Below are 8,924 nucleotides of genomic sequence, written 5' to 3'. Positions count from 1 at the left end.
TCGGAGCGAGGTGTCCAGCCCGTGCGGTAATTCCAGCAGGCGAATCGGACTTCCCGAAATTTTTCTAAGTCCCACGGTCGACACCAACTTTTTTAATAAGCGTTTTAAAATTATTTCAATGTTTAATCCATGCGTAAACATGACGTTTATTAACGTTTTTAACATTAAAAAAAATTACAAAAATTTATTTTTCGGAAAAAATGGAAAAAACCGATTCGTCGGAGCGAGGTGTCCAGCCCGTGCGGTAATTCCAGCAGGCGAATCGGACTTCCCGAAATTTTTCTAAGTCCCACGGTCGACACCAACTTTTTTAATAAGCGTTTTAAAATTATTTCAATGTTTAATCCATGCGTAAACATGACGTTTATTAACGTTTTTAACATTAAAAAAAATTACAAAAATTTATTTTTCGGAAAAAATGGAAAAAACCGATTCGTCGGAGCGAGGTGTCCAGCCCGTGCGGTAATTCCAGCAGGCGAATCGGACTTCCCGAAATTTTTCTAAGTCCCACGGTCGACACCAACTTTTTTAATAAGCGTTTTAAAATTATTTCAATGTTTAATCCATGCGTAAACATGACGTTTATTAACGTTTTTAACATTAAAAAAAATTACAAAAATTTATTTTTCGGAAAAAATGGAAAAAACCGATTCGTCGGAGCGAGGTGTCCAGCCCGTGCGGTAATTCCAGCAGGCGAATCGGACTTCCCGAAATTTTTCTAAGTCCCACGGTCGACACCAACTTTTTTAATAAGCGTTTTAAAATTATTTCAATGTTTAATCCATGCGTAAACATGACGTTTATTAACGTTTTTAACATTAAAAAAAATTACAAAAATTTATTTTTCGGAAAAAATGGAAAAAACCGATTCGTCGGAGCGAGGTGTCCAGCCCGTGCGGTAATTCCAGCAGGCGAATCGGACTTCCCGAAATTTTTCTAAGTCCCACGGTCGACACCAACTTTTTTAATAAGCGTTTTAAAATTATTTCAATGTTTAATCCATGCGTAAACATGACGTTTATTAACGTTTTTAACATTAAAAAAAATTACAAAAATTTATTTTTCGGAAAAAATGGAAAAAACCGATTCGTCGGAGCGAGGTGTCCAGCCCGTGCGGTAATTCCAGCAGGCGAATCGGACTTCCCGAAATTTTTCTAAGTCCCACGGTCGACACCAACTTTTTTAATAAGCGTTTTAAAATTATTTCAATGTTTAATCCATGCGTAAACATGACGTTTATTAACGTTTTTAACATTAAAAAAAATTACAAAAATTTATTTTTCGGAAAAAATGGAAAAAACCGATTCGTCGGAGCGAGGTGTCCAGCCCGTGCGGTAATTCCAGCAGGCGAATCGGACTTCCCGAAATTTTTCTAAGTCCCACGGTCGACACCAACTTTTTTAATAAGCGTTTTAAAATTATTTCAATGTTTAATCCATGCGTAAACATGACGTTTATTAACGTTTTTAACATTAAAAAAAATTACAAAAATTTATTTTTCGGAAAAAATGGAAAAAACCGATTCGTCGGAGCGAGGTGTCCAGCCCGTGCGGTAATTCCAGCAGGCGAATCGGACTTCCCGAAATTTTTCTAAGTCCCACGGTCGACACCAACTTTTTTAATAAGCGTTTTAAAATTATTTCAATGTTTAATCCATGCGTAAACATGACGTTTATTAACGTTTTTAACATTAAAAAAAATTACAAAAATTTATTTTTCGGAAAAAATGGAAAAAACCGATTCGTCGGAGCGAGGTGTCCAGCCCGTGCGGTAATTCCAGCAGGCGAATCGGACTTCCCGAAATTTTTCTAAGTCCCACGGTCGACACCAACTTTTTTAATAAGCGTTTTAAAATTATTTCAATGTTTAATCCATGCGTAAACATGACGTTTATTAACGTTTTTAACATTAAAAAAAATTACAAAAATTTATTTTTCGGAAAAAATGGAAAAAACCGATTCGTCGGAGCGAGGTGTCCAGCCCGTGCGGTAATTCCAGCAGGCGAATCGGACTTCCCGAAATTTTTCTAAGTCCCACGGTCGACACCAACTTTTTTAATAAGCGTTTTAAAATTATTTCAATGTTTAATCCATGCGTAAACATGACGTTTATTAACGTTTTTAACATTAAAAAAAATTACAAAAATTTATTTTTCGGAAAAAATGGAAAAAACCGATTCGTCGGAGCGAGGTGTCCAGCCCGTGCGGTAATTCCAGCAGGCGAATCGGACTTCCCGAAATTTTTCTAAGTCCCACGGTCGACACCAACTTTTTTAATAAGCGTTTTAAAATTATTTCAATGTTTAATCCATGCGTAAACATGACGTTTATTAACGTTTTTAACATTAAAAAAAATTACAAAAATTTATTTTTCGGAAAAAATGGAAAAAACCGATTCGTCGGAGCGAGGTGTCCAGCCCGTGCGGTAATTCCAGCAGGCGAATCGGACTTCCCGAAATTTTTCTAAGTCCCACGGTCGACACCAACTTTTTTAATAAGCGTTTTAAAATTATTTCAATGTTTAATCCATGCGTAAACATGACGTTTATTAACGTTTTTAACATTAAAAAAAATTACAAAAATTTATTTTTCGGAAAAAATGGAAAAAACCGATTCGTCGGAGCGAGGTGTCCAGCCCGTGCGGTAATTCCAGCAGGCGAATCGGACTTCCCGAAATTTTTCTAAGTCCCACGGTCGACACCAACTTTTTTAATAAGCGTTTTAAAATTATTTCAATGTTTAATCCATGCGTAAACATGACGTTTATTAACGTTTTTAACATTAAAAAAAATTACAAAAATTTATTTTTCGGAAAAAATGGAAAAAACCGATTCGTCGGAGCGAGGTGTCCAGCCCGTGCGGTAATTCCAGCAGGCGAATCGGACTTCCCGAAATTTTTCTAAGTCCCACGGTCGACACCAACTTTTTTAATAAGCGTTTTAAAATTATTTCAATGTTTAATCCATGCGTAAACATGACGTTTATTAACGTTTTTAACATTAAAAAAAATTACAAAAATTTATTTTTCGGAAAAAATGGAAAAAACCGATTCGTCGGAGCGAGGTGTCCAGCCCGTGCGGTAATTCCAGCAGGCGAATCGGACTTCCCGAAATTTTTCTAAGTCCCACGGTCGACACCAACTTTTTTAATAAGCGTTTTAAAATTATTTCAATGTTTAATCCATGCGTAAACATGACGTTTATTAACGTTTTTAACATTAAAAAAAATTACAAAAATTTATTTTTCGGAAAAAATGGAAAAAACCGATTCGTCGGAGCGAGGTGTCCAGCCCGTGCGGTAATTCCAGCAGGCGAATCGGACTTCCCGAAATTTTTCTAAGTCCCACGGTCGACACCAACTTTTTTAATAAGCGTTTTAAAATTATTTCAATGTTTAATCCATGCGTAAACATGACGTTTATTAACGTTTTTAACATTAAAAAAAATTACAAAAATTTATTTTTCGGAAAAAATGGAAAAAACCGATTCGTCGGAGCGAGGTGTCCAGCCCGTGCGGTAATTCCAGCAGGCGAATCGGACTTCCCGAAATTTTTCTAAGTCCCACGGTCGACACCAACTTTTTTAATAAGCGTTTTAAAATTATTTCAATGTTTAATCCATGCGTAAACATGACGTTTATTAACGTTTTTAACATTAAAAAAAATTACAAAAATTTATTTTTCGAAAAAAATGGAAAAAACCGATTCGTCGGAGCGAGGTGTCCAGCCCGTGCGGTAATTCCAGCAGGCGAATCGGACTTCCCGAAATTTTTCTAAGTCCCACGGTCGACACCAACTTTTTTAATAAGCGTTTTAAAATTATTTCAATGTTTAATCCATGCGTAAACATGACGTTTATTAACGTTTTTAACATTAAAAAAAATTACAAAAATTTATTTTTCGGAAAAAATGGAAAAAACCGATTCGTCGGAGCGAGGTGTCCAGCCCGTGCGGTAATTCCAGCAGGCGAATCGGACTTCCCGAAATTTTTCTAAGTCCCACGGTCGACACCAACTTTTTTAATAAGCGTTTTAAAATTATTTCAATGTTTAATCCATGCGTAAACATGACGTTTATTAACGTTTTTAACATTAAAAAAAATTACAAAAATTTATTTTTCGGAAAAAATGGAAAAAACCGATTCGTCGGAGCGAGGTGTCCAGCCCGTGCGGTAATTCCAGCAGGCGAATCGGACTTCCCGAAATTTTTCTAAGTCCCACGGTCGACACCAACTTTTTTAATAAGCGTTTTAAAATTATTTCAATGTTTAATCCATGCGTAAACATGACGTTTATTAACGTTTTTAACATTAAAAAAAATTACAAAAATTTATTTTTCGGAAAAAATGGAAAAAACCGATTCGTCGGAGCGAGGTGTCCAGCCCGTGCGGTAATTCCAGCAGGCGAATCGGACTTCCCGAAATTTTTCTAAGTCCCACGGTCGACACCAACTTTTTTAATAAGCGTTTTAAAATTATTTCAATGTTTAATCCATGCGTAAACATGACGTTTATTAACGTTTTTAACATTAAAAAAAATTACAAAAATTTATTTTTCGGAAAAAATGGAAAAAACCGATTCGTCGGAGCGAGGTGTCCAGCCCGTGCGGTAATTCCAGCAGGCGAATCGGACTTCCCGAAATTTTTCTAAGTCCCACGGTCGACACCAACTTTTTTAATAAGCGTTTTAAAATTATTTCAATGTTTAATCCATGCGTAAACATGACGTTTATTAACGTTTTTAACATTAAAAAAAATTACAAAAATTTATTTTTCGAAAAAAATGGAAAAAACCGATTCGTCGGAGCGAGGTGTCCAGCCCGTGCGGTAATTCCAGCAGGCGAATCGGACTTCCCGAAATTTTTCTAAGTCCCACGGTCGACACCAACTTTTTTAATAAGCGTTTTAAAATTATTTCAATGTTTAATCCATGCGTAAACATGACGTTTATTAACGTTTTTAACATTAAAAAAAATTACAAAAATTTATTTTTCGGAAAAAATGGAAAAAACCGATTCGTCGGAGCGAGGTGTCCAGCCCTTGCGGTAATTCCAGCAGGCGAATCGGACTTCCCGAAATTTTTCTAAGTCCCACGGTCGACACCAACTTTTTTAATAAGCGTTTTAAAATTATTTCAATGTTTAATCCATGCGTAAACATGACGTTTATTAACGTTTTTAACATTAAAAAAAATTACAAAAATTTATTTTTCAAAAAAAATGGAAAAAACCGATTCGTCGGAGCGAGGTGTCCAGCCCGTGCGGTAATTCCAGCAGGCGAATCGGACTTCCCGAAATTTTTCTAAGTCCCACGGTCGACACCAACTTTTTTAATAAGCGTTTTAAAATTATTTCAATGTTTAATCCATGCGTAAACATGACGTTTATTAACGTTTTTAACATTAAAAAAAATTACAAAAATTTATTTTTCGGAAAAAATGGAAAAAACCGATTCGTCGGAGCGAGGTGTCCAGCCCGTGCGGTAATTCCAGCAGGCGAATCGGACTTCCCGAAATTTTTCTAAGTCCCACGGTCGACACCAACTTTTTTAATAAGCGTTTTAAAATTATTTCAATGTTTAATCCATGCGTAAACATGACGTTTATTAACGTTTTTAACATTAAAAAAAATTACAAAAATTTATTTTTCGGAAAAAATGGAAAAAACCGATTCGTCGGAGCGAGGTGTCCAGCCCGTGCGGTAATTCCAGCAGGCGAATCGGACTTCCCGAAATTTTTCTAAGTCCCACGGTCGACACCAACTTTTTTAATAAGCGTTTTAAAATTATTTCAATGTTTAATCCATGCGTAAACATGACGTTTATTAACGTTTTTAACATTAAAAAAAATTACAAAAATTTATTTTTCGGAAAAAATGGAAAAAACCGATTCGTCGGAGCGAGGTGTCCAGCCCGTGCGGTAATTCCAGCAGGCGAATCGGACTTCCCGAAATTTTTCTAAGTCCCACGGTCGACACCAACTTTTTTAATAAGCGTTTTAAAATTATTTCAATGTTTAATCCATGCGTAAACATGACGTTTATTAACGTTTTTAACATTAAAAAAAATTACAAAAATTTATTTTTCGGAAAAAATGGAAAAAACCGATTCGTCGGAGCGAGGTGTCCAGCCCGTGCGGTAATTCCAGCAGGCGAATCGGACTTCCCGAAATTTTTCTAAGTCCCACGGTCGACACCAACTTTTTTAATAAGCGTTTTAAAATTATTTCAATGTTTAATCCATGCGTAAACATGACGTTTATTAACGTTTTTAACATTAAAAAAAATTACAAAAATTTATTTTTCGGAAAAAATGGAAAAAACCGATTCGTCGGAGCGAGGTGTCCAGCCCGTGCGGTAATTCCAGCAGGCGAATCGGACTTCCCGAAATTTTTCTAAGTCCCACGGTCGACACCAACTTTTTTAATAAGCGTTTTAAAATTATTTCAATGTTTAATCCATGCGTAAACATGACGTTTATTAACGTTTTTAACATTAAAAAAAATTACAAAAATTTATTTTTCAAAAAAAATGGAAAAAACCGATTCGTCGGAGCGAGGTGTCCAGCCCGTGCGGTAATTCCAGCAGGCGAATCGGACTTCCCGAAATTTTTCTAAGTCCCACGGTCGACACCAACTTTTTTAATAAGCGTTTTAAAATTATTTCAATGTTTAATCCATGCGTAAACATGACGTTTATTAACGTTTTTAACATTAAAAAAAATTACAAAAATTTATTTTTCGGAAAAAATGGAAAAAACCGATTCGTCGGAGCGAGGTGTCCAGCCCGTGCGGTAATTCCAGCAGGCGAATCGGACTTCCCGAAATTTTTCTAAGTCCCACGGTCGACACCAACTTTTTTAATAAGCGTTTTAAAATTATTTCAATGTTTAATCCATGCGTAAACATGACGTTTATTAACGTTTTTAACATTAAAAAAAATTACAAAAATTTATTTTTCGGAAAAAATGGAAAAAACCGATTCGTCGGAGCGAGGTGTCCAGCCCGTGCGGTAATTCCAGCAGGCGAATCGGACTTCCCGAAATTTTTCTAAGTCCCACGGTCGACACCAACTTTTTTAATAAGCGTTTTAAAATTATTTCAATGTTTAATCCATGCGTAAACATGACGTTTATTAACGTTTTTAACATTAAAAAAAATTACAAAAATTTATTTTTCAAAAAAAATGGAAAAAACCGATTCGTCGGAGCGAGGTGTCCAGCCCGTGCGGTAATTCCAGCAGGCGAATCGGACTTCCCGAAATTTTTCTAAGTCCCACGGTCGACACCAACTTTTTTAATAAGCGTTTTAAAATTATTTCAATGTTTAATCCATGCGTAAACATGACGTTTATTAACGTTTTTAACATTAAAAAAAATTACAAAAATTTATTTTTCGGAAAAAATGGAAAAAACCGATTCGTCGGAGCGAGGTGTCCAGCCCGTGCGGTAATTCCAGCAGGCGAATCGGACTTCCCGAAATTTTTCTAAGTCCCACGGTCGACACCAACTTTTTTAATAAGCGTTTTAAAATTATTTCAATGTTTAATCCATGCGTAAACATGACGTTTATTAACGTTTTTAACATTAAAAAAAATTACAAAAATTTATTTTTCGGAAAAAATGGAAAAAACCGATTCGTCGGAGCGAGGTGTCCAGCCCGTGCGGTAATTCCAGCAGGCGAATCGGACTTCCCGAAATTTTTCTAAGTCCCACGGTCGACACCAACTTTTTTAATAAGCGTTTTAAAATTATTTCAATGTTTAATCCATGCGTAAACATGACGTTTATTAACGTTTTTAACATTAAAAAAAATTACAAAAATTTATTTTTCGGAAAAAATGGAAAAAACCGATTCGTCGGAGCGAGGTGTCCAGCCCGTGCGGTAATTCCAGCAGGCGAATCGGACTTCCCGAAATTTTTCTAAGTCCCACGGTCGACACCAACTTTTTTAATAAGCGTTTTAAAATTATTTCAATGTTTAATCCATGCGTAAACATGACGTTTATTAACGTTTTTAACATTAAAAAAAATTACAAAAATTTATTTTTCGGAAAAAATGGAAAAAACCGATTCGTCGGAGCGAGGTGTCCAGCCCGTGCGGTAATTCCAGCAGGCGAATCGGACTTCCCGAAATTTTTCTAAGTCCCACGGTCGACACCAACTTTTTTAATAAGCGTTTTAAAATTATTTCAATGTTTAATCCATGCGTAAACATGACGTTTATTAACGTTTTTAACATTAAAAAAAATTACAAAAATTTATTTTTCAAAAAAAATGGAAAAAACCGATTCGTCGGAGCGAGGTGTCCAGCCCGTGCGGTAATTCCAGCAGGCGAATCGGACTTCCCGAAATTTTTCTAAGTCCCACGGTCGACACCAACTTTTTTAATAAGCGTTTTAAAATTATTTCAATGTTTAATCCATGCGTAAACATGACGTTTATTAACGTTTTTAACATTAAAAAAAATTACAAAAATTTATTTTTCGGAAAAAATGGAAAAAACCGATTCGTCGGAGCGAGGTGTCCAGCCCGTGCGGTAATTCCAGCAGGCGAATCGGACTTCCCGAAATTTTTCTAAGTCCCACGGTCGACACCAACTTTTTTAATAAGCGTTTTAAAATTATTTCAATGTTTAATCCATGCGTAAACATGACGTTTATTAACGTTTTTAACATTAAAAAAAATTACAAAAATTTATTTTTCAAAAAAAATGGAAAAAACCGATTCGTCGGAGCGAGCTGTCCAGGCCGTGCGGTAATGCCAGCAGGCGATCCGGGGTACTCGAAATTTTTCTAAGTCCCGACGGTCAAGAGTAAACTTTTTCATCACATATTTCAAAATTTTTTTAATGTTTAATCCACGCATAAAAACGCAGTTTATTAACGTTTTTAACGTTGAGAAAATTGACAAAAATTTTTTTTTCACTGAAAAT

Source organism: Nomia melanderi, unplaced genomic scaffold (assembly GCF_051020985.1).
Source record: "Nomia melanderi isolate GNS246 unplaced genomic scaffold, iyNomMela1 scaffold0420, whole genome shotgun sequence".
Lineage (NCBI taxonomy): Eukaryota > Metazoa > Arthropoda > Insecta > Hymenoptera > Halictidae > Nomia > Nomia melanderi.
This window is presented reverse-complemented; position numbering follows the sequence as displayed.